At 37.9% G+C, this 26,837-nt stretch overlaps 1 protein-coding gene across 1 annotated transcript in view; it reads right to left on the reverse strand.

The window, feature by feature from the left end:
- The window catches only part of LOC123390133 (WD repeat and FYVE domain-containing protein 3-like), a gene marked incomplete at its 3' end in the record, with an annotated part of 42,389 nt that extends 22,646 nt beyond the window's left edge, over positions 1 to 19,743 (reverse strand). The window contains exon 1 of the mRNA XM_045073485.1: positions 19,480 to 19,743. The remainder of the gene's footprint in view (positions 1 to 19,479) is intronic.
- Positions 19,744 to 26,837: the final 7,094 nt, after the last annotated feature.

The following is a 26,837-nucleotide window of genomic DNA, read 5'->3' on the forward strand; positions in this document are numbered from 1 at the left end:
TAAAAGTGACCTCAAGGAGGATTAAAGACCCAACAATGAGTATAAAGAGAAGAAAATGAGGATATCTTCATGAACAGGTAAGAATTTCTTAAGCATATAATAAAAATTTACATAACATATGCAAAGATAAAATGAATGGGATCGTATCTAAAATTAAATATTCTGGGGCCCCTGGGTGGCTCAGCTGATTAAGCATCCCAACTCTTGATTTTGGCTCAGGTCCTGATTTCAGGGTTGGGAGATGGAGCTCTGTACTGGGCCCCATGTTAGGCATGGATGTACTTAAGTTTCTCTCCCTCTCCCTCTGCTCCTCCTCTTTACCCCCACTCTTAAAAAAGGTTGTTTTTTTTTTTTTCTTTAATATTTTGGCTCAGCAAAAAACATGGTGAACCAAGCAAAAAGTGAGGTAACACAACAGGAAAAGATATTTGAAATGTGTACAATCATACAGATTATAATTTAGAATTTACAATAAATAAATAAATAACTCCCTCAAATCACCAAGAAAAATACAACAATCCCAAGGGGGTGGGCGAGGCAGAGAACAAGCACTCTAAAAAGCCAAACAAATGAAGAGATGTTTTAATTTACTCAGTAAGCAAAGAAATGCAGACTAAAATAAGGAAATGCCACTTTATACCTCTTAGATTAGCAACAAGCAGCAAGTTAGGAAATGCCCTGTGTTCTTGGACACGTGGACAAGACCCAAAACTGTCGGTAGAGGATCTAAACAAAGGGCAATGTGTGGGGAGTTTTTTCATTTTCTTAAAATTCAGGTATAACTGACATACTGTTACATTAGTTTCAGGTGCAACAATTCCATATATTAATCAGTGACCACCACAAGAAGTGTATTTGCTCTTGATCCCTTTAAACTATTTCACCCATCTCCCCCTGCCCCAACTCCCCTCTGGGTGAACTACTGTTTGTTCTCTACATTTAAGAGTCGGCTTTTTGTTTTTGTTTGGTTTTTTTTTAAGATTTTACTTATTAATTTGACAGAGAGAAATCACAAGTAGACGGAGAGGCAGGCAGAGAGAGAGATAGGGAAGCAGGCTCCCTGCTGAGCAGAGAGCCTGATGCAGGACTCGATCCCAGGACCCTGAGATCATGACCTGAGCCGAAGGTAGTGGCTTAACCCACTGAGCCACCCAGGCACCCTGCTTTTTGTCTTTTTAATTTATTTGTTTTGTTTCTTAAATTCCACATATGGCTAAAACATACAGTGTCTGTCTGTCTCTGATTTATTTCACTTAGCATAATACCCTCAAGGTCCATCCATCTTGTTGAAAATGGCAAGATTTCATTCGTTTTATGGCTGAGTGGTATTCCAGTGTGTGTGTCTACACACACACACACACCCCACACCTCCCTTATCCGCTCATCTATCGGTGAGTGGATAGTTGCAGCGCTTCCGTATCTTGACTGTTGTAAATAATGTTGCAGGAAACGCAGGGCTGCATATATTTTCAAATCAGTATTTGTGTTTTCCTTGGGTAAACACCCAATAGCAAAATTACTGGATCATCTGGTATTTCGATTTTTAAGTTTCTTGAGGACTGTCCATACTGTTTTCCACAGCGGCTGCACTAGCTTGCATTCCCACTGTGTATGAAGATTCCATTTTCTCCACATCTTCACCAACATCTCTTATTTCCTGTGTTGCTAATTTTAGCCATTCTGACAGATGTGAGATGGTATTTCCATTGTAGTTTTGATTGGCATTTCTCTGGTAATTAGTGATAGCATGTTTTCATGCATCTCTTGTCCATCTGTATGTCTTCTTTGGAAAAATGTCTATTCTTGTCCTCTGCCTGTTTTTAATCATATCTGGTTTTTGGTGTTGAGTTGTGTAAGTTTATATATTTTGAATATTGATCCCTTATTGGATATATCATTTGCAAATATCTTCTCCCATTTAGTAGGTCGTCTTTTTGTTTCATTCATGGTTTCCTTTGCTGTGCAGAAGCTTTTCATTTTGGTGCAGTCCCAGGAGTTTAACTTTAGAAGGGACATATCCAGAAAAATGCTTCTACAGCCATGTTGAAGAAATTATTGCCTATTTCCTTCTAGGAGTTTTATGGTTTCAGGTCTTACATTTATGTCTTTAATCCATTTTTGTGCATGGTGTTAGAAACTGTTCCAGATTCAGTCTTTTGCATGTAGCTGTCCAATTTTCCCAATACCATTTGTTGAAGAGACTATCTTTTCCTCAGTGTATATTCTTGCCTCTGTTGTCATAGATTAATTGGCCATATAGTTGGGGCTTTATCTGGATTGTCTATTCTTTTCTATTAATGTGTCTATTTCTGTAACAGTACTATACTGTTTTTGCTATTGCTATACTACAGCTTTGCAGCATATCTTAAAATTTGGGATTGTAATGCCTCTCAATTTGCTCTTTTTCAAGATTGTTTGGCTACTTAGGGTCTTTTGTGATTCCACACGATTACCTGTTCTAATACTCTGAAAAATGCTGTTGTTATTTTGATAGGGATTACATTAAATCTCTAATATTGCTTTGGGTAGTATGGATATTTTAACAATATTGATTTCTCCCATTTCATGAGCATGGAGTATCTTTCCATTCGTTTGTGTTTGCTTCAATTCTTTTCATCAGTTTATAGTTTTAGAATATGGGCCTTTCACCTCTGGTTATGTTTATTCCTAAGTACTTAATTATTTTTGTTGCAAATGTAAATGAGACAGTCTTCATAATTTTTCTTTCTGCTATTTCATTTAGTGTATGGAAATTTAACAGATTTCTGTATATTAATTTTGCATCCAGTGACCTTACTGAACTCATTCTGTCAGTTCTAGCAGTTTTTATGGTGGAGTCTTTAGGGTTTTCTATAATATTAAATCATGTCATCTGTAAATAGTGAAAGTTATATTTCTTCCTTACCAATTTGGATGCATTTCTTTTTCTTATCTGATTGCTATGGCTAGGGCTTTGCAGTATTATGTTGAATAAAAGTAGTAAGAGTGGACACCCTTGTCTTGTTCCTGACCTTACACCTTACAGGATAAGCTCTCAGTTCTTCACCATTGAGTATGATGGTGGTCTTGCGTTTTTTGTATGTGGCATTCATTATGTTGAAGTATGTTCTCTCAAAACCGACTTTGTTGAGAGGCTCCTTTTTTTTTTTTTTTTTTTTTAAACCATGAATGGATGTTGTACTTTGTCAAATGCTTTTTTTCTGCATCTACTGAGATGATCATATGTTTTTTTTTATCTTTCCTCTTATTAATGTGATGTATCACCTTGGTCGACTGGTGACTATTGAATTACCCTTGCATTCTGGGAATAAATTCTACTTGATCCTGCTGAATGATTTTTCAAAAGTATTGCTTGATCTGGTTTGCTAAATTTCATTGAGGATTTTTGCATCTATTTTCATCAGAATTATTGGCCTATAGTTCTTTTTGTAGAGTCATGCTGCCCTCATAGAATGAATTTGGAAACTTTTCTTCTTCTATTTTTTTGAATAGTTTGAAAAGAATAGGTATCAACCCTTTTAAATATTTGGTAGAATTCCCCAGCCATCTGGTCTTGGACTACTATTTGTTGCGAAATTTTTGATTACTGATTCAATTTCATTACTGGTAATTGATCTGTTCAAATTTCTTATTTCTTTCTGATTCAGTCTGCAGAGATTGTTTGTTTCTAAGAATTTATCCATTTCATCTAGGTTGTCTAATTTGTTGGCATATGATTTGCCTTATCTTCTCTTATGATTCTTTGTATTTCTGTGGTGTTGGTTGTGTTATTTCTCCTCTCTAAGGGGCAGTTTTACATTACTCAATCTTGCATTTTGCTTCTCAGTATGTACTCCAAAGAAATTCGAATGGGTAATAACTTACAAAAAGATGTTTACTATACTGCTGTTTGTGGAGACTAGAGGGCTGGAGGCTATTTACAGGTTCATCACTGCTCATCACCAAGAGGAGTAAGTTAAACAGGACTGGTACACAACCATATAAATTCATTTAAAAGTATATGTTCCACAGAGGTGCATCTTAAAAATATAATGATGAGTGAAAGGAACTAAAAATAGTATCAAGTATATAATACAATACCATTTTTTAAATTAAAAACACATGCACATGAAACAAATATTTTACAAGAACACATACTAACTAAAGAGAGTACTAAATACCTCAAAATTATTGTGCCTGTCCCCATTAAATTACAGGTCTTTAAAGGAAATAAATGCTTTGTAATACTTCTGAATTTAGTTAAATAAAAACCAACAAACTGCCATTTTATGTAAGAATTGTGTATTTACCCTATGATAACTAAAATAAAATACTTAAAAACCATTTCATTTCTTAAATGAGTTTCAACTGAACCACATTTAAATCACATACTAGTTGCTATTTTTTTCTAAAGTGATTCTTAGTTCTCAATTTAACCTTTTTAATCCTTTTAATCCTCTGACATTTAAAAAATCATTTAAAGGAGAATTTTTCCACTCTGCAAGTAACAAGAAAAAAACTTGTATGTGTAGGAATATCTGGATAAACATTTTTCTAAAACCATGTGTGATTGTTAGAATGGCACAAAGTCTGGAGAGACTTCTCCACCCTCTTGGGGATGAAGGAATAACTTTCAGCTGGAGATGATAATCTGGCATTATCATAACCCTTAAGGAAATAGGACCTGGTTCAGAGAAAGAAGGGCCACACTTCCAGAAAGATTTCCAGTATAGAGAGGAAAAAAGAAATAAAACTGGTTTCTTTATTACATTAAAATAAATTGTGCAGGGTTTGGGGGGGTTTTGTTTTGGTTGTTTTTTTTTTTTTAAAGATTTATTTATTTGACAGAGAGAGCACAAGTAGAGCAGCAGGCAGAGAGAGAGGGGGAAGCAGGCTCCCTGCTGAGCAGGGAAACAATTCGGGGCTCGATCCTAGGACCCTGGAATCATGATCTGAGCTGAAGGCAGCTGCTAAACCAACTTAGCCACCCAGGTGTCCCAATTATGCAGTTTTTTTTTTTTTTTTTAATAAAGATTTTATTTATTTATGAGAAAGAGAGAGAGCAGGGAGAGGAGCAGGAGAGGGACAAGAAGACCATACTGTGTGTGGAGCCTAACTCGGGGCTCCATCTCAGGACTCTCAGATTGTGACCTGAGATAACTGACTGAGCTCACCCAGGTGCCCCAAACTGTGCAACTTATAATGATAAATCTGAGTTTTTTTCTGATCCTCAGACAAGTCTACCCATGATCTTCATTAATAAAAAAAAAAACATCACATTGGGAATACCAAGATGATTCTGTAGTATTCAATAACCTAGATTTGGCTTTAATTAAAAAATCAGTTTCTGGGCGCCTGGGTGGCTCAGTGGGTTAAGCCGCTGCCTTCGGCTCAGGTCATGATCTCAGGGTCCTGGGATCGAGTCCCGCATCGGGCTCTCTGCTCAGCAGGGAGCCTGCTTCCTTCTCTCTCTCTCTCTGCCTGCCTCTCAGTGTACTTGTAATTTCTCTCTGTCAAATAAATAAATAAATAAAATCTTTAAAAAAAAAAAAAATCAGTTTCTATTAGATCTTGTGGTCATTACAACTTTGTCATAATCTCCCTCCTATTTTTTCCTATGGCTATATATTAAGAAACTATGGCTCAGAATGATGACTTTTGCACTATAATATTCTGAATTAAGAATAAATTATAAAATGTCAGTCATTTTGTTAGGAAGATCTTTGGGACGCAGTGGTGAATGTCAATAACAATTAGCCCATGCTCATTTACCACTTGCTCTGATATGTCAACTCTTTTTTTTTTTTTTAAAGATTTATTTATTTATTTATTTGAGAGAGAGACAGTGAGAGAGAGCATGAGCGAGCAGAAGGTCAGAGGGAGAAGCAGACTCCCCATGGAGCTGGGAGCCCGATGTGGGACTCCATCCCGGGACTCCGGGATCATGACCCGAGCCGAAGGCAGTCGTCCAACCAACTGAGCCGCCCAGGCGCCCCATATGTCAACTCTTAAAAATGACATGATACCTGATCTCATGGAGGTTAGTCTGGGTCTCATACCAGCGAAGCATGCTATAGCAGGGAAACACACAGCACTAGGGAAAAGTATAGCAGGGAACCTGATCGAGCTCTGGGGTGTCAGGGCTATGGGGAAGAAAAGTATCAGGGAAAATAAGCACATTTTTAAAAGATTTTCAATAAGAGAGGGGCACCCGGATGGCTCAGTTTGTAAGTGGCTGAGTCTGGCTCAGATCATGATCTCAGGGTCCTGGGATCAGGACCCATGTCCTTGGGCTCCGTGCTCAGCAGGGAGTCTGCTTCTCTCCCTCTGTTTCTGCCCCTCCCTCCCCACGCCCTGAACTCTCGGTCTCTCTCTCAAATAACTAAATAAAACCTCTTTTAAAAATTTTTTTCTCAACAATAGGGGGAAAAAAACAGAATTCACTGGCCTCTCCACGGGCTATTTTAACCAATCAGGTTTGTGCAGCTTTGTTCTCTCAATGTTAATTCTTCACACGCAAACTTCTACACACTGGTTTATAATCAGTTTTTCCAAGTGGAAAACACCAGCCATTCTGCCCTTGAATCATTTTAGGAGTCTAAAGGGACAGCATCAGCAATTAGTAGCCAGTGCTGGAGTTAATCCCTAAGGAACTCTTGTTTCCTGCCTCTGCATCGGTTTTTGTCTAGGAAGTACAGACTTGAAAACCACAGCCAACTACAATGAAATGTATTCATTTATTTCCTACCACAGAATGGTATAAAGCTTACTTCATAGACGAAGAAGCTGAAGTTCAGAAAGGTTACAGCGACTTGCCAAAAAGATCCAATAAGTAGAATTAGCTGAAATCTGAATTCAAGACAATTTATTCCAAGTCCATTGCTCTTCCTATTAAATGGAAGCTGTCTCTTTGTCGTTGTGAAATAATTTTATTTATGAATGCAACTGTGACTATTTTCTAGCGATTCCTAGCAATGATAGTACTATTTGTTCTTCCCCAAAACATTTGGACAAAATTATCCCAAGTATTTTTGTCCCCAAGAAGTTAAAAACACACACACACACAAAGTCCATGTTTACTCTGTGTATCTTCTACCATGGATGGGTGTAACCACACTAGCAATGAGAAACATGATTCATGAGTAATATCTTGGCTGAGAATCCTTAGTATTTCTAGATGCATCTGACACATAAAGGAAATGCCATATACACCTAGCTATATTTTCTTTTCCTTTAAGTTTCCTGTTCTCTTTAATTGAAGTCTTCCCCAGGCCTCACACCATGCATTCAACAACATAACCCCAAATATGGAATAATATTCAGAATATTAAGGAAAAAATTTCCTGGCAGGATTCATCAAAGAAAAATATAAATTAAAAGAGTATTAATAATTACATATATTATATTATGTAATTTAACATGCTCTGAATAATTTTTCTCATTAAAGAGAAAAAATGAGGTAATAATCCTAAAAAAAATTTCTTCCAACATCAATAGAAACTATTCATCTTATTCTCTGGGGAATAAAGTATTTTTTAAAAATAAGATGAACACTTTGATTTAAAAGATAAACCCAGGGGCCCCTGGGTGGTTCAGTCAGTTAAGTGTCTGCCTTTGGCTTAGGCTATGATCTCAGGCTCTGGGATGGAGCCCCCCACACCCTCAGGCTACCTGCTCCACAGGAAGCCTGCTTCTCCCTCTCCCACTCCCCAGCTTGTGTTCCCTGTCTCACTCTCTGTGTCAAATAAAAACTCTTAAAAAAAAAAAAAAGGACAAATTCAATTCCACATAGGAGTGAGATCAGATGGTATTTGTCTTTCTCTGACTGAATTATTAGATCATACACCTGAAACTAGTATTACACTGTATGTTAACTAGCAGGAATTTACATAAAAACTCAAAAAGTAAAAATTAAAAAAGAGAAATTCAAAGTTTCATAAAATATTTTCCCTGAATATTCACTATAAATGTAAACTATTTCTGCCCTGCCTTGTCTAGTGTTTTTACCTTGTTTGCAGGCTAAGCTAAGTGGTGTGGTGGAGCCAGTTCATACCAGCTTATCAGAGCTGATGGCTTAATTTTCAGAAATGTAGAAAGCTAGTTGTCAAGCCATTAATAGCCTGAAACCAGCCATGATGAGAGTATTTACACCGAAGAAATCAACAAATCAGGGTTTCTTGGGGTTTTTCCCTAGAGAGCCAGTTGTTAAACATATACCAGCACACCTCTGTGCCTGGGCCTCACTAGCACTTCAGAAGCTTATTAGTTTATGCACTTCATTATATCTCTTCTTTTTCTCCTCAAGTCTGATTATGTGCTTTCAATTATTTTGTTCCAAGTCCTAGCCTTAAAAATACTTTGAATTTAACCTTGAAAAATTAAGATATTATGACTAAGGATCTAAATTAAAAATATTCTTTCACCAAAACATTCTCATAGGAAATGTTTTCTGTCACTTTAAGGGCCAAGTCTCTACTTTTTGTGAGGTTGCTGATATGAATATTGTGATTGAAGTTTATACATGTGCTCTCACAAAATATAAATGTATACAGCATCAATACTAAAACTTTTATTGTCTTCTAAGGAAATAGATTTTACAGTGTTGAATATTCAGAGACCCTCTGCATTAAGTATGAATCAATATTATGGGGGGAAAAAGAGGATAAAAATCTCTTGGTCTGCTTTTACTGAAGAAACAGAGCTAAGAGGCTATAACTTCTATAAAGGCAATGAGAACGGATTTAGAGCATTTAAATGTCCTCAGTATGTGATGTAAAATTTCTGGCAGATTCATAAAAATGGTACATCACAGATGGACAAGGAATAGGCTGGCAAGAGTCAAGGATGGTAGTAAAAGGGTTCTGGAGTCAGGAAAACACAGGTTTTAAACTCTATCCCTCCCACTAACTGTGTGACCTCAGGAAAGTGAGTCAAACTACTGTAAGCCACATACTATTGGTACTGGCTTTACAGTGCTGTTAAGAAAAGAATGTCAGGGGGAGGCCTGGGTGGCTCAGTGGGTTAAGCTGCTGCCTTCAGCTCAAGTCATGATCTCAGGGTCCTAGGATTGAGCCCTGCATCAAGTTACCTGCTCAGCAGGGAGCCTGCTCCTCCCCCTGCTTGTTCTCTCTCTCAAATAAATAAAATCTTTAAAAAAATAAATAAAACAAAGGCATGTCAGAATACATGTGATGTGACTATCACCTAAATAATCAATGTCTAGTTATTACATAATTAGAATGAGTTGCAACTAAACCAAGTCAATAACTCTGAATTTAAAAAAAAAAAAAAAACTATTTTAATGAACAAAGATAGAGAATACCTGTTTCAAAGTCTTACAACTAATGGGGCACCTGGCTGACTTGTAGGGGGAGTGTGCAACTCTTAATCTTGGGGCTGTGAGTTGAAGCCTTATGTTGGGTGTAGAGATTACTTAAGAAAAAATAAACAAAAATCTTATAAAAACAAAACAAAACAAAAACCAAACAAGTCTTACAACCAGTGGATGAGAAATATGGTGGGAGTTAAGGCTCACCCTGTTTCTATAATGTACCTTCCTGTATTACAGAGGCTATAAAGCAAATGGCAGGGTTTTCAGACTTCCATGTGAATAGGTGCTTGCTGCAATTGAGGTTCAGCCAATCAAACTTACTTGCCCGAATTCTGAAAGGCAGAAGTGAAGCAGAGACCACACTCTGCTGACATTTACATTTTTAGCTGCAGTGTTAGCAGAGATCTCAGCATCCAGTAGGGAAGCAGGGGATGACACATCCCATTTGGCTGGCCCCTCCCACTGGCTGTAAAGCAAGCAGCAGTAGAGGTCGCTTCCTCAAATGGCACTGACAGTGAGTCTTCAGAGCAAAGCTGGCAAACTTCTGTCTGCTAAGAGCCAGGTAATCAATACTTTACCATGTCATTTCTGTTATAACTATCTAACACCGCCACTGTGGTGTGAAGGTAACCGTAAATGATAGGTAAATAAGTAAGTATCATTGTGTTCTAATAAAACTTCATGTATGAACACTGAAATTTGAATTTCATATATTTAGAGGCCACAAAAAATTCCTTGTCCCCCTCCCCGCCGCCCCAACCATTTAAAAATGCAAAAACTAGGGCGCCTGGGTGGCTCAGTCTTTAAGTGGCTGCCTTTGGCTCTGGTCAAGATCCCAGGGTCCTGGGATGGAGCCCCAGATCCCATACAGCTCCAGGTTCAGCATAGGGTTTCCTGCTCAGCGGGGAGCCTGCTTCTTTCTCTCCCTCTGCTGCTTCCCACTTGGTGTGCACTCTCTCTCTCTCTCTAATAAATAAGTAAAATCTTTTTTTAAAAATGCAAAAACCATTATGAACAGAGGGACATACATAAACAGTTTAGGTTGCCTACTGGTGACAGTCTGCTAATCCCGCCAACAGTATTCTGATCTACAGGGAAAGAAGCAGATCCCCCAACAGCCCGACTCTGAAGTATAGCAGTGGGAAAGGTTTGTAAAAGGTCAAGACCCATGAGCCTAAAAGCTGTTTGTTCAGCCCTTCCTTCTCTCTGTAAGCCATTAAAAAGCTGCAATTAAAAAGCTGCAATAAGTATCTTCCTACTGTAACTGCCTAGAATGAATTCTGATCTTCTCAACTAAATCCTGACTGATTTATAGTACAACTACATACACATTAATTAAATATCCAGTGTTTCAATCATTTCATAAATGCCATTTTTATAATTATTTTACATGAATCAGGGTAAAAATAAAGACAAATTACTGCTATTTGCTGATAATGTCTCTTAAGCCTCTCAAGAGGGAACTCCCAGCTTTCATAGGGTATAATAATTAATTCTATGTTGCCTACTAGAACACCTCTGTTTTCATTTATTTGCTTAATAATCTATGCAACAAGTATTTATTAAGCAACAACTATGTGCCAGGCACTGTTCTGGGTGCAGGAACACAGAAGGGAAATAGAAAACCCTACTAACTACATGTCCTTTTAGAGCTTAGATGCTGGTAGGGAAGAGGAAAAACAAAATCAACATATAGGCCTGGTGGTGAGACGGCTGTGAAGGAAAATAAAGTAAGCTTTGGAAACAGAGTGCTTCCAGGGTTGCTGTCTGAGTCTGCATGGTCAAGGAATACTTTTCTAAAGAGTGAGCACAAGACTAGAAACCTGAATCAGGGAGGGATCCATAAGCATTTCAAGGGGAAGAATTTTCCAGGCTGAGGGACAAGCTAAATCAAAGGCTCAAGGTAAGAACGTGCTTAGCATGACTGAAGAACTGTAATGAAGCCAGCATGGCTGAGGCACAGAGAAGAGGAAAACTGTCAATTGTCTGCACTGTGATTCAGGATTTACTTCTCATCCGCTGCTTTCCATCAAGTGATGCCAAGATGACAGCTCAGTAAACAACCTCCTCACTCTGCTGCTTCTTCCCCCCTGTTTCCTACATAAAAAGTCTGTTTCTTTTCCTGCAGCCTTTCCTCCTTGCCTGGCACTCTGTAGTCCACAGGCCACCTACTCTAGGAGAGCTCTGTGCTGTGTTTAAGATTTTTCACAGTTCTTCAATTTATTCTAAAGTTCACAGTGTCTGGCAGATCTTGCACTCTGGGGCTTGGGATTGTGGTTTCCTCATTTCACTAAAGTTTAAAGATTTCCTCTCTATTCTTTACTCTTAGTTTGTTCAGTTAGTATGAGGAAGAAGAGAACACAAATGCTTTTACCCGGTTATCTCTAAATGGAAATCCTTTATTTTAGACATATATTAACATAGGTATGTCTATAGATGAGTAAACTTAAGTTTCTCAACTTCTACATTTTCTTTTCTTTTTTTTCAATTCCTACATTTCCAATTTCAATCAACAGACTTTCCTATTTGAAAATCTAGATCACTCAGGTCTATAGACTATAGATTATAGATCACTAAGATCTATAAGCAGATAATTCTTGTTTAAAAAATTATGACAAAATCAATTTAAATGCATATGAAAGTATTTAAAGTAAACATAAAACTGGAAACTACAGTGAATTTCTACTATGACACTTATATTAAAGCTACAAAATGATAAAAGGCAAATAGGTATCAATATCCAAATGAATACCCAGTACAAAGAGAAAAAAAGGTCAAAACAACAGAATATATGTTAAGTAAATATAGCATTATTACTTTGAAGAACATGAGCTGTTCTCTGATTATAATTAATAAGAGCTTACTTTGGTTTTGATTTAAATAATATTCAAAATGTCCTGCACTTACCAGATAAATGATTTGGATAAAAAGTATTCTTTCGAATCATCTACAGACACTTTAAAAAATGTCAGATCTTGTGAAATACGTCAAGCAGAGAGAGTCAATTATCATACGGTTTCACTTACTTGTGGAGCATAAGGAATAACATGGAGAACATGGGGATATGGAGAGGAGAAGTGAGTTGGGGGAAATCAGAGGGGGAAATAAACCATGAGAGACTGTGGACTCTGAGAAACAAACTGAGGGTTTTGGAGGGGAGGGGGACGAGGGGTTCGTGAGCCTCCTAGTGGGTACTGTGGAGGGCATGTAATGCATGGAGCACTGGGTATGGTGCATAAACAATGAATCTTGGAACACTGGAAAAATAAAATTAAATTTTAAAAAGTCAGTTCTCTTGGGCGCCTGGATGGCTCAGTGGGTTAAGCCTCTGCCTTCGGCTCAGGTCATGATCTCGGGGTCCTGGGATCGAGTCCCAAATCAAGCTCTCTGCTCGGCAGGGGGCCTGCTTCCTCCTCTCTCTGCCTGCCTCTCTGCCTACTTGTGATCTCTCTCTGTCAAATAAATAAATAAAATCTTTTTAAAATAAATAAATAAATAAAAATTTAAAAGTCAGTTCTTTTAAACGGGTAAACATCTTCCCCAATCTCAGTAAGTCCTTTCTTTACAAATGCAGTTTAGCTCTTACTAAATTATCAAAAACACTGAATTAGTGAGTTCAAGTAATTATAAAGTGTGCAAAAATGTATGTTTCAATTTTTATTTTCTTGTTTATTTACAAATACTTCCTATAGCCAAGTGCACTACTGGGTCCATATCCTCTAGGGACACACAGTTAAGCCCAAAGATATTACAGAAGTGATAAGTGCTAAATAAACAATAAATATAGAAACAAGAATTATCAATATAGAAGATGACATCTGAACTAAATCTTGGATACTGAACAGTTCCTTCAGCTGACAATGGGCCAGAGCTTATTTCTAGTGAACAGACAAAATATACACAGAAGAGAAGGCACAAGACATGCTGCTGTGCCCTGATCGAGCTGGCAAAGCTGGATCACAGGATAAATGTGGGGGGAAACTGGAGACGAGGCTTGCACAGAATAGGTAGACAAAGCAGATCATAAAAAGCCTTATACACCAAGATAACAATAAACTCCTAGTGAGCAGGAGAGTAATAAATGTTGAGAAAATATTTCCAAACATCATGTAAATGGTGAAATGGAAACTTCAATGACCCTTCAGTGAAAAAGGCAGTGCCTATGGAGGTAGGGGTGAGGAACAACAGTAAGGGAAAACAGGAGAAATGTCACCAACACAGTACAAACAATCTGGGAATGGGATGTCTTTCAGGATCAGAGGAAATGGATGAAGGTGATGGAGATTTCCAGCCCTAGTGGTGAATGGGAGTGCCATGAACTAAGTCAGGAAGTACAGTAAAGGAATAAGGATTAGTGGGAAAGATAAAAAGAGACAAATATGGACATGGTGAAACCAAAGGGCCGGAAGACAATGTTAAAGCAAAGTGCAAACCCAGATTTGGGTTCAGAAGAGGAAAAAGCAGATATATATATACCTAAATAACACAACAAGAAGAAATATACCAAATAATAAGCAGGTATCTTCAATTTCATTGACAATGAGGTTAATGTCTACTTTCTAAGTAGTAAAAAACATAAGCATATGTTTTTATTGCATAAAAACTTTTATGCATAACTGCATAACTTTTATTTTTTTAGAAGATTTTATTTATTTAAAAAAAAATTTTCAGGGGTGCCTGGGTGGCTCAGTGGGTTAAAGCCTCTGCCTTTGGCTCAGGTCATGGTCCTAGATCAAGCCCAGCATCGGGCTCTCTGCACAGCAGGGAGCCTGCTTCCCCCACCCACCCACCTCTGCCTGCCTCTCTGCCTACTTGTGATCTCTGTCTGTCAGATAAATAAATAAAATCTTTAAAGAAATTTTTTTACTTATTTGTCAGAGAGAAGAAAGAGCACAAGCAGGGAGTGTAGCAGGCAGAGGGAGAAAGGGGCTCCCTGTTGAGGAAGGAGCCCAATGATGGGGACTGACCCCAGAACTCTGGGATCATGACCTGAGCTAACCGCAGACGTTTAACCAACTGAGCCATCCAGATGTCCCTCCAAAACTTTTAAAAAGCATGTTTGGCCATTGAAAAAGACTTTTTGAAATTTAAAATATACATGGCATTGGGCACCTGGGTGGCTCAGTCCTTAAGCATCTGTCTTTGGCTCAGGTTATGATCCCAGGGTCCTGAGATGGAGCCCCACATTGAGCTCCCTGCTCAGCAAGAAGCCTGCTTCTCCCTCTCCCATTCCCACCCCCCTACTTGTGTTCCCTCTCTTGTTGTCTCTCTCTGTCAGATAAATAAAATCTTTTAAAAAATAAAATATACATGGCATTAAAAAAAAAAAGATACGGGACACCTGGGTGGCTCAGTGGGGTAAAGCCTCTGCATTCGGCTCAGGTCATGATCCCAGGGTCCTGGGATCGAGCCCCACATCGGGCTCTCTGCTTAGCTGGGAGCCTGCTTCCTCCTCTCTCTCTCTTTCTCTCTCTCTGCCTGCCTCTCTGCCTACTTGTGATCTCTGCCAAATAAATAAATAAGATCATAAATAAATAAATATTTTTAAAAGATACTAAAACAAATATACAATAAAGGTAAATATGCCACCACTGGACCCCAGGTGGCCTCCCAGAATCAATCGTCATTACTAATTTCTTGAGCGTCTTTGCAAAAATATGCAATATATGTGTAAGTATATAGACGTATATATTCTATGCATGCTCCTTTAAGTAGCCGATGAAAAATAAATAATTCCCAAGAAGATATATTTTGTATTTCCCTTTTTTTTTTTTTTTAGAGATTCTATTTATTTGAGAGAGAGTGAATGTGTGAGAGAGTGTTGGCGTAAAAGGGGGAGGGGCAGAGGGAGAAGCAGATTCCCTGAGTCGGGATCCCAGTGTAGGGCTGGAGCCCAGGACCCCGCGATCATGACCTGACCCAAATGCAGTTGTTTAACTGACTAAGCCACCCAAGCACTCCATTTTGTATTTCCTACATATGATATTATATTAGTCAAATTTATAATAACAGGACCAAGAATCTAATCAATTAAAAACCATGTTTCTGCTCCTGAGTAATGTGTAATTTTAATTTCCTAATAAATTTAATGGTAATAAATATTAAAAACAAAACCCCACTAATTTCTCTTCCCATACACTGACCTTTAGGGAATTCCTTAGGTAACAGGTTCTGAAAGTGTGAGCTCAATAAGGCCCATTCCCTTAATGATATTTTACTCAAGCCTTAAAATCTGGGCTCAAAGTACAAAGAGGGGAAGGGGGAAAGATTATGAATTAGTCTCTCATTCAGAATATTTTACTCAACATGGCTAGCCCAGGTCCACCAATTACCTCACACATGAGGGAATTTCAACCTTGCTTGGACACTGTAATGAAATAGAGACTTAAAAAAGGATATTAATGCCCAGTACACATCCATATTTAAACTGAAAGCTCTGGGGCTAGAGCTCAGGTGTTTTTCTCACAGGTTCCTAGTTGATTCTAACATGCATCCAGGACTGAGAACCACCAACCATAGAAATTATAATCAGATTTTATGGAAGTTGCCCTTAACCTTTTTATTTTGTTACTACATAATGTTCAAGAATGGGAAATGTACTTTAAAAATTCTTAAGGGCAGGGGTGCCTGGGTAGCTCAGTCAGTTCAGCATCTGGCCTCAGCTCTGGTCATGATCCCAGGGTCCTGGAATAGAGCCCTGCATTGGGCTCCCTGCTCAGTGGGGAATCTGCTTCTCCCTCTCCTTCTGCCCTCCCCCCCATCCTGCCCCATTCTTACTCACTCACTCACTCACTCACTCGCTCACTCTTTCATGTCCTCTCTCTCAAATAAATAAACACAATCTTTTAAAAAAATAAAATAAATGAATAGAATTCTTAGGAACAAAGGTGGCACTAAATTATCAGAGTGTTCCTAAGGCAGGACAAGGTGACATGGGAGATCTCACAGTACAGCACTGCAGTCTTCTTCACCTGATATTCTCTGGACAAGCCTGCTCTAGATAGCACATTATGGAAAAACAGGATCAAATTCTGAAAATCTCCCCGAATTACAAAAAGGTTATGTACTTAGCGACAACCAAACTTGTGTTTAAATTTAGTAACTTCAGAACCAGATACAATAACCACTGCTTGGCTGCAAAGAGATCAGAAGTGAAGTGAACATGTCAAACTCCCAAGAAGCAGCGTACCCAAGAACTTCTTTTACAGGGACTCTAACCAGGGTGACATGGAAGAGCTGAGACCTGTGTTGTCGAACATAGCATCCATTAGCCATATGTGGCCATCAAAACTTAAATTCAGGGCGGCCTGGGTGGCTCTGTCGTTAAGCATCTGCCTTCGGCTCAGGTCATGATCCCGGGGTCCTGGGACGGAGCCCCCCATTGGCCTCCCTGCTCAGCAGGAGGCCTGCTTCTCCGTCTCCCACTCCCCCTGCTTATGTTCCCTCTCTTGCCGTGTCTCTGTCAAATAATAAATAAAATCTTAAAAAAAAAAAAAACTTAAATTCAAATTGATTTAATTAAAAAAAAATAGAATTTCTCAGCTGTAACAGCCACATCTAAAGTAACCCACACCCACATGCAGCTAGTGAATAGCATATGAAGAACCAAATGTCACAGAGGATATATTTGACAGTGCTGGCTTGGGAATAATGAACCTCTGCAACTGCTTATTATATCTGTGATACAATATATTCTAGGAAGATGGTCTACAATTTTTATTTGATTCTCAAAGAAGACCATCTATGATTCACTTGCCAGTGCCCAAGCCCACAGAAGGTAGGAAAAAGGTTGTTTTCCAAAGAGTTACCTCTTATAAAAAGCATGTATTAACAGGAGCACTTCCCACTCACAGACATAACCTTTCAACCATCACATTAAGACAAGTGGGACTACGATCAGTACAAAATGTTCTTCCACTTCAATAATGCTATCATTCATGATCCTGGGGCTTCACTGCTTTTCCAGAAGAGCAAAACGAACTATAAACCACAATCAAAAAGATGCACTTCTTCTGCTTTATTCACCATCTCCAAGCTAATGGTATAGCCAAGATTCTTTGCTTCCCTTTCAACCCCAAATACCTGCTTTTGTAGCCATGGGAACCACAACAAAATGTTACTTATGGAAAGCTAATTCTGCATCCTACAGACAAAATAACAGAAACAACAGCCTTCCAGAGCAACTGTAGAATCCTGTTCCTTAGACTAACTCCAAAGACATGGATACAAACCTAAGATTTAATGCCTAAGATGTCATCAAGAACTTACACAAAATACAAAGTAAAGGGTCTCCTAGATGAGCTTCCATTATGGATAGCCAGTCTGGGTCTGGTATTGAAAGAATGAACAAACACTTCTAAACAGACTACATGTCATAATATGATGGCTGCCTATTCAGTTACACCCAATTTCAAGGATAAAATCAACTGTTTGATTTAAAAACCTATCAGCTCTCACTGTGACTCAATATTCCTAATACATCCCTGAAAGACACAACATCCCTGAATATCTTAGTATCTTACTTAAGTAAGTCAATAAAAATCACTGAAAGAAGGATATGCCCTTTATCTGGGAAGGAAAGATCCACCTAAACCAAAAGAACCCACATGAATATGAATAAAAATAGAAGGCAAAACAGATCCTTAATGTAGGACAAGACCAAAGTCTGTCTTAATATAAATTATGTAGGCTTGATGTGGGAACTATAAGGTCTGAGTTTATCAACATTCCATAGTCAAATATTATTAAACTGAGTATTTAAAAATCAATGGGCTGGCAGTTTCTTATCAAGTGAAACCTGTATTTATCATGTCCCTGGCAATCCATTACTAGATATTTACCACTGAAAAGGGGCTGGCAAATTATGGCCACATGCCGTATCTGGCCCACCTCCTGTTTGACAAATGAAGTCTTCTTGGAACACAACTACATCCATTCATTTATGTACTGTGTATGGCTGCTTTCATGTTACAAGAGCAGAGTAACTACAACAGAGATCCTGTGGTCTAAAATACAGAATATCTAGGGCACCTGGGTGGCTCAGTGGGATAAGCCTCTGCCTTCGGCTCAGGTCATGATCCCAGGGTCCTTGGATGGAGCCCCACATCAGGCTCTCTGTTCAACAGGGAGTCTGCTTCTCCCCCTCTCTCTCTCTGTCTGCTGCTCTGCCTACCTGTGATCTCTCTCTGTCAAATAAATAAATAAAATCTTTAAAATAAAAAAATAAAATAAAATACAGAATATCTAGTCCTTTACTGACCCCTGCACTTGAGAAATAACTTATGATCACACAAACTCTAAACACAAGTGTATAGAAGCTCAATTCATTATGGTCCATAAATGCAAACAACCCAAATGTCCTTCAACAGATTAATGGAGATGCAAACTGTGGCAAAGGCATACAACTCAACTATAAAAATGAATTAATTATTGATTCTTACAATAACTTGAATGATTCTCAAAGGCATTATTCTGCATGAAAGAAACCAGTCTCAAAAGGTTACATGCTGTATGATTCCATTTACATGACATTCTTGAAAAGAAAAAACTAAATTGATGAAGAAAGATTAGTGGTCACCAGGGGTTAAAGGAGATGGGACAAGGAACTGATAGGATAAGGAAGTTTTTGGGGTGATGTCCACATAGTGGCAGTGACTACACTAACCTATATATATTTATCAGAGTTCACAGAACTGTATACCAACCAAAAGAAAAAAAATTTTTTTCATAAAAATTTTAAAAAATAAAAAAAAAACTTGTCTACTAGGAGAATAATTTAAAGAAAAACAATAAGTTAACAAGAAAATAGTCTAAAAATTCAGGGCAAAGAATAAGAGTTTGCCAAGGAAGATCAGATCAGAAAGAGTGGTCTGGATAACTACATTCTGGGTTTTTTATTCCTGGTTTTTTCCATTGATTCATTATGAGGCATTAAATCAACAACCCATTTCACTATTTCTCTATGATTTTTATGCATATTTTGACAGGTGATATCTGAGGATGAATATAAAATACTCCACACAATATTTCCCCTGTCAAATATGACGTATTACTAGAAGAAATACCGCAATTCTACTTATTTCAGAATACTTCCATTCTGCCCCCCAGATTACTCATAAATATAAAGGTGTAGTTTATATCATAGTTCTCAGACCTTTTTACATACTCACATTTTCTCACTCTGCTTTCAAAGCTCTTTCACAACCCCAGCTGTCTAGAAAATCTGGCATCTCATTCCATACATACACCAAAAAAGACTCTACCACATATGTCTCGTTTTGTACATGGTCTGCAATTTTCTTTCTGGCAACTAGACCTGCAGGTTGTCCAGGAGCAGTCTGGAAACTGCTACCAAGAATTAAGCAAAAGGCAAATCCTGTAAATACAAAATAATTTTCAGGGAAGACAAGGAAATGGTTTAGTCCTTATACAGAATCAATGATAAAAAACAACTTAAAAAATTACGTATTTTATAATAAAATATATTTCAAAAAAAAAATCACACACACAAAAAACTGAAAGATCAGATTCCTGTACCAGTAAGAACATTCAGACAAATTGCTTTCATTGTGTATAGTTAATAGACCATATCTCAAGACAGAGAACTCAAGAGTGACTACTATAAATCTATAATCAGTATATATATATAAATATATTATACTATTACATACTATATAATTACATATTAACTATTAATATATTAATATTATACTATATATACTATTATACTACTAATTAATATATTATCTATATAATATTAATATATTATCTATATTATATTATTAACCTATAAATCATTTATATCAAAATCAAAGGAAGAAAAAAAATTCTTGAGAAGAAAAAAATTTTAAGGGCCAAATAAATTTTTTATCATGACAGCACATCCAAAAGTCTTTACGTTTTTGTGGTGATTTTAAAATGTCAACAAATTCGGGACGCCTGGGTGGCTCAGTTGGTTGGACGACTGCCTTCAGCTCAGGTCATGATCCCAGAGTCCCGAGATGGAGTCCCGCATCAGGCTCCCAGCTCCATGGGGAGTCTGCTTCTCCCTCTGACCTTCTCCTTGCTCATGCTCTCTCTCACTGTCTCTCTCTCAAATAAATAAATAAAATCTTTAAAAAAAAAAAAAAGGTCAACAAATTCTCAGACGCTCCTATCTTCAGAAGGAGTCATCTATCTCCCTGCTGAAAAAGAACTCTCTTCTAACAAATACAATGTTGGGAGTAACACTATTTAATTTCTAGGAGTAGGTCATTAAAAGAGTTCAAATACTAGCTCTACCATTTATAATAATTCTTCTTTCAAGTCTGTTGTCAGAATTAGAGATAACATATGCAAAGCCTTTTACTTGGTGCCAGAATATAAGAAGCTTAACAAATAGTTTCTAAACAACCATTTATATTCCTCAAAATCTCATGGAAGATGTGTATTATCAATATTTAAAGATGAAAAAAGTGAGGTGCGTAGGTGGTACAGTTGGTTGAGCAGCCAACTCAAAGTCGGTTCAGGTCTGATCTCGAGGTCATGAGATCTAGCCCTGCTTCCGGCTCCATGCTCAGCACAATCAGCTTGTGTTTCTATGCCCTCTGCCCCTCCCCTGCATGCACACGCTCTCTAATTTGGAAAAAAAAAAAAAAAAAGTAAAGATGGGGCAGCTGGGTGCTTCAGTCAGTGAAGTGTCTGCATTTGGCTCATGCCCCGAGTTAGGGCTCTCCAGCTCATTGCTAAGTAGGCTTCTCCTTCTCCCTCTGCCATTGTCCCCCTACTTGTGCTCTCTCTCATAAATAAATAAAATCTTTTTTTTTTTTTTTTAAGATTTTTATTTATTTATGAGAGAGAGGGAGCACACAAGGAGGGGAAGCAGCAGGCAGAGGGAGAAGCAGGTCCCTGCTAAGCAAGGAGCCCGATGTAGAACTTGATGCCAGGACCCTGGGATCACAACCTGAACCCAGGGCAGACAGTTAATCGACTGAGTCACCCAGGGATCCCAGAAATAAAATCTGAAAATAAAATAAAATAAAATAGAGATGAAAAAAGTTCTTTATGTTGTTAAATGAATTAAATTCACAAACAGGTGAAGTTACACCAAATCACAAGGAATTTAAAGACTTTTAGACAAAATTCTTGCTTTCTATTAGGCTGAATCACACAAAATGCCATTTTTATTAGGTCAGAAGGGGTAGAGAGTATCAGCAATTTTATATAGTTAAACCTAACAGTTATAGAAGAAAATACAGTGACCACAGAAATATTATTGAGGAGGCTTTTTAAAATTACACGTTAAACTAAATTTATATTTCACATGTTATGGTATAAGAAAAAATAAAACTCAAGACTGCTACAAAATGATAGTTTTTCTATAGCTATTTTATTTTTTATTTATTTTTTTTTTTAAAGATTTTATTTATTTATTTGGCAGAGAGAGAGATCACAAGTAGGCAGAGAGGCAGGCAGAGAGAGAGAGAGGAGGAAGCAGGCTCCCTGCTGAGCAGAGAGCCCGACACGGGGCTCGATCCCAGGACCCTGGGATCACGACCCGAGCCGAAGGCAGCGGCTTAACCCACTGAGCCACCCAGGCGCCCCTCTATAGCTATTTAATATATCAGTTATTAACCCAGTCTCATCTGACAGCAAATAAAAGTTAAATATAAGTTGTATATAGTTACAGCATTCTCTATCAGAAACTCACTATGAGGCACTGAAAGTGAGGGAAGTGATACAGAATAAAGACTTAAGAACAATTCATAGATTTTAGCTTCTAGTGGAATACAAAAAATATGTTTCTTCAGTGAGCAACAGACCACTTTCTGCAATTCAGACAAAAGATGAGTCTTATAAAAGTCAGAAAAATGACTGGAAAATTAGCACCTTAAGAAAAGCACAAATTCCCATTCAAGAGCCGGGTGCTAAATAGTGGCCATGAAGTAAACACAGAGAAAGAATAATATTTGAAATATGCTCATGGTAAAAAGGAGAAAACACTATGTATTACAAGCTCCTTTTATATTTATTATTTAAAGTGTCAAATTATTCTGATTTAAATTTAGTAGTAATGGAAATATTTCTAAATATTTTATGCTTGAAATCATATTTTTACTTATTTATGACACTTAAATTCTAGGTATTCATTTAATCCTCAAAACAACCCTGAAAGTACTACTATTACCCACATTTTACAGAATAGAAAAATTGAGGCATAGAGAGATTAAGTATCCCACGGTCACAAGACTATGATTGGATCCACAGTTAGTGTTCTTAACTTCATTACACAACCTCTCATATTCAGCTAACTTCATTATGTTACCCTCTTAAACTTTATAGGGCATGGATCCAAATATAGTCAATTTCCTTGTACCAACTGACTGACAATTGAGGAAGAAGCCTAAATTAAAAGTAAACTATTATTCTCAGGGTGCCTGGGTGGCTCAGTAGGTTGGGTGGTCTGGTCTGACTCTTGATTTCAACTCAGATCATGATCTCAGGGTGGTAAAGACTGAGCCCCACTTTGGGCTGCACACTGAGCATGGAGCCTGCTTAGGATTCTCTCTCTCCCTCTCCATTTGCCCCTTCGCACTTATGCTGTGTCTCTCTCTGTCCCCCGAAAAATTAAAAAAAAAAAAGTAAACTATTATTCTCAGACACAATATTAAAAACTGCTGACTGGGGTGCCTAGGTAGTTCAGTCGATTAAGGGTAAGACTACTGATTTCAGCTCAGGTCATGATCTCAGGGTGGTGAGATCAAGCCACATACCAGAGTCTGTGCTGAGCATGGAGCCTGCTTAAGATTCTCTCTATAGCCTCTCTTTGCCCCTCCCTCGCTCCTTCTCTCTCTCAAAAACAGAACAACAAAAAAAAACCAACAACAAAAAACCTCTCTAACTTATTAATCTGTTAACAGTTTTCCACTGATCCTACTTTAGATAATCTTAACTTTATCTAACAAATCATTTGTTGAAAAACTGAACTATCACTTGCAAACTTAAACCAAAGATCATTCATTCACAGGGAGAAAGACAAACGTCTACTGGTTCACGAAGGTAAGTATGACAACCTTGCACAAGACACAGATAGATGGAATGGAAAAGCAACTGTGGGAAGGAAAAGAAACTTTTTAAATATACAATATGTGGGCAAACCCTCAAAGATGATCTAGAAGTATTTTGGGGACTAATATTTCAGAAGTGAGTTGATCATTATAATGTTCTACTATGGGTTAGCAAACTTAGCTAATTGACAAAATTCCCAGCCCCCAACTGTTTTTGTAAATAAACTTACTGGAACATAGCATGCTCATTTGTGTTGTCTAAGGCTGCTTTTGTGCTATAACAGCAGAGTTGAATAGGGGCCACAGAGCTGAACATATTTATTATGTAGCCTTTACAGAAAGTTTGCTGACCTCTGTTACATTTACCAACACTGAGCAGAAAATAAATGCAAAATCATATTCTGATCACTAAAAAATTGATTCTTAATGGATAAAGAAGATATGGTCCATATATACTATGGAGTATTATGCCTCCATCAGAAAGGAGGAATATCCAATTTTTTTTTTTAAAAGATTTTTTATTTATTTACTTGACAGAGAGAAATCACAAGTAGATGGAGAGGCAGGCAGAGAGAGAGAGAGAGGAAGCAGGCTCCCTGCTGAGCAGAGAGCCCAATGCGGGCCTCGATCCCAGGACCCTGAGATCATGACCTGAGCCGAAGGCAGCGCCTTAACCCACTGAGCCACCCAGGCGCCCGGAATATCCAATTTTTGTATCAACATGGACCGGACTGGAAGAGATTATGCTAAGTAAAGTAAGTCAAGCAGAGTCAATTATCATATGGTTTCACTTACTTGTAAAGCACAAGGAATAACGCAAGGACATGGGGGAGATGGAGAGAAGTGAGTTGGGGGAAACTGGAGGGGGAGACAAACCATGAGAGACTGTGGACTCTGAGAAACAACTGAGGATTTTTGGAAGGGAGAGGGTGGGTGTATTGCATGGAGCACTGGGTGTGATGCAGAGAAACAATGAATTCTGGAACACTGAAAGAAATTTTTTAAAAAGCAAAAAAAAAAAAAAAAAAAAAAAAACAAAAAAACCCAAAACCCAAAATTGATTCTTATTTGACATGAGCATAAGTTAATATCAAATTTATGTATCCTATGGCTAGAGACTTAAAGTTGAAAGGCTACCATATTTCATCAAAACTAAGAAAACCACCAACTATGACTATTATATGTACAAGAAAAAAACACTGCCAATTAAAAAGTGACACAATAATTTCCTAAAACATCTATTGCAAGATGATTCCAGTGTCAAAATACTGCATATGAGGGGCACCTGGGTGGCTCAGTGGGTTAAAGCCTCTGCCTTCGGCTCAGGTCATGATCCCAGTGTCCTGGGATTGAGCCCCGCATCCGGCTCTCTGCTCGGCAGGGAACCTGCTTCCCTTCCTCTCTTTCTCTGCCTACTTGTGATCTCTGTCTGTCAAATAAATAAATACAATCTTTAAAAAATATATACTGCATATGAGAAAAAAATGTGTATCTTATAATTGATGAGCTGTATCACTCTATAGTGATATAAATTCATATATAAAAGGGCTATGATACATCTACTGGACAAGGTTTTCCATTTGATCAGAGGGTTCTAGAAGGGAAAAGGAGTTTCTTACACCACTTTGCCAATATCTATAGGAACCAAGAAATACTAATAGGGAACAAAGGACTAAGGTTTCGCAGGCTATCCCACATGCAAGGCATAGTGCATAGTGCACTAGGTGCATATCCTTCTTCCAAAACACTGGTACCTGTACTGAGTACATTTAGGCGAGGGACTACTGAAATAATACATTCTCTTTGATATTAGACACATGAGCCTATATTTCAAAGTAACAGAATACCCCTCGAGTATAATCCACAGCAGGACACGCATGAAAAGTCTGTCTGAGTCACTGCTTTTTTTGGAAGGAAGGGAGAGGGAACAAGTGAGAGAGAGGGGAAGGATGAATTAGAAACAGACTTCATAGATTCAAATTTAGCATTTTATCTTTGCCTTCAAAGTATTCAATTATTCAAGGTAATGTCTGACAATGAACAACTTAATATGCAACTGAGAATCCTATATTAATAATTATAAAGCTTTAACACATAGCAGAAATGACTTCTGTAATACTGTTGTAATTCATTCTCCCACTCATGAAACTTCAAAAATATTTAAGAACAAACCTTTTTAATGTTTCATTATTTAAGAAATGACCTTTATTTATTTATTTCTTTTAGAGAGTGTGTTTAAGCGGGGTGGGGAGACTAAGACTACAGAGACAGAGAGAGGCACTCCCTGCTGAACGCAGAGCCCGACACAGGGCTCGATACAGGGCTCAATCCTACAACCCAGAGATCATGACCTGAGCTGAAATCAAGAGCTGGATGCTTAACTGACTGAGCCACCCAGGAGCCCCCCATTACCTTCTCCTTTCTGTGAAGACAGGAGAGTCATGACAATCTGAGAAAATTAGGACAAAAAGGCTATGAACATTTAGCAATTAACAGTTATCAGATATTTCAGAAACTATGCCACACACATATATTTGTATGTTAGGTCTTTAACTCTCCATTTCTACCTACCTAACAATGTATAAGAATAAATACAACACCTGTTTCAAACCCTTCTCCTGTTGAGGTACACATATAAAGAAATTAAAAGCAAAGGAAAAAGAAAATAAAAGAATACTGAGTTTTTAGTATGTGCCAGACACTTTAAATTCCTTTTAATTTTCCAAACAGCTCTGCTGTTACTCCCTTTAGCAGATAAGGAAGCTGAGGCCCAGAAGTAAAATTCCAAAGTCACATAGCTGGCAAAGCGGCTTCTTCATTCAACAGGTAGATGGATGGAGATTTAAATTTCTCATTTAACCCACACTGCTGCCAAAACTAAAAAAGCAAAACATGTCTTTAATATACATTAGATAGAAATAAACCAAACTTTCTATGTTGCAGTTTTGACCTTTGTGATTTTTTTTTTTTAAAGAAGAAAGCAACAATGCCGCCCATGTATGCAAATCATAAAAGCTGGAGTTCCCAGGGCATCTTCTCCCTAGAAAAGATCCCCTCTATTCCATAAGTTTAAATACCATCTGTGTACCTCCTCTTAAAACTCTGAGTTCCAGCACTGCCTAACTGTCTGCCATCTGACAGGTCCACTGGATGACTGGCAAATACAACAAAATCAGCACTGTCAAAATAAACTCTCGATTTCCCTTCTCACTGACCTCCAATCTTCATTAAGGGCCCTTACCATTCAATGGTCTGCTCAAGCCAAAAGCCTGGGTACTATCTCTACATTCTTCTCCCTCGCTTCCTATTAGGTCCCACTGGTTCTACCTACAAACTAGATCTCAGATCCATCTTCTCTCCCACCACTCTAGATCAAGTGGCCATCATGGTTCACCTGGGACTACTATAATGATTTTTCTCTGCTTGCCTATTTTCTCTTTTGCAGCCAAAGAGCCTTTTTACTTTGGTTAGCAAAACTGTAA

This window comes from Mustela putorius, unplaced genomic scaffold (genome assembly GCF_011764305.1).
Source record: "Mustela putorius furo isolate JIRA1106 unplaced genomic scaffold, ASM1176430v1.1 tig00537236_pilon_pilon_pilon, whole genome shotgun sequence".
Classification (NCBI taxonomy): Eukaryota; Metazoa; Chordata; class Mammalia; order Carnivora; family Mustelidae; genus Mustela; species Mustela putorius.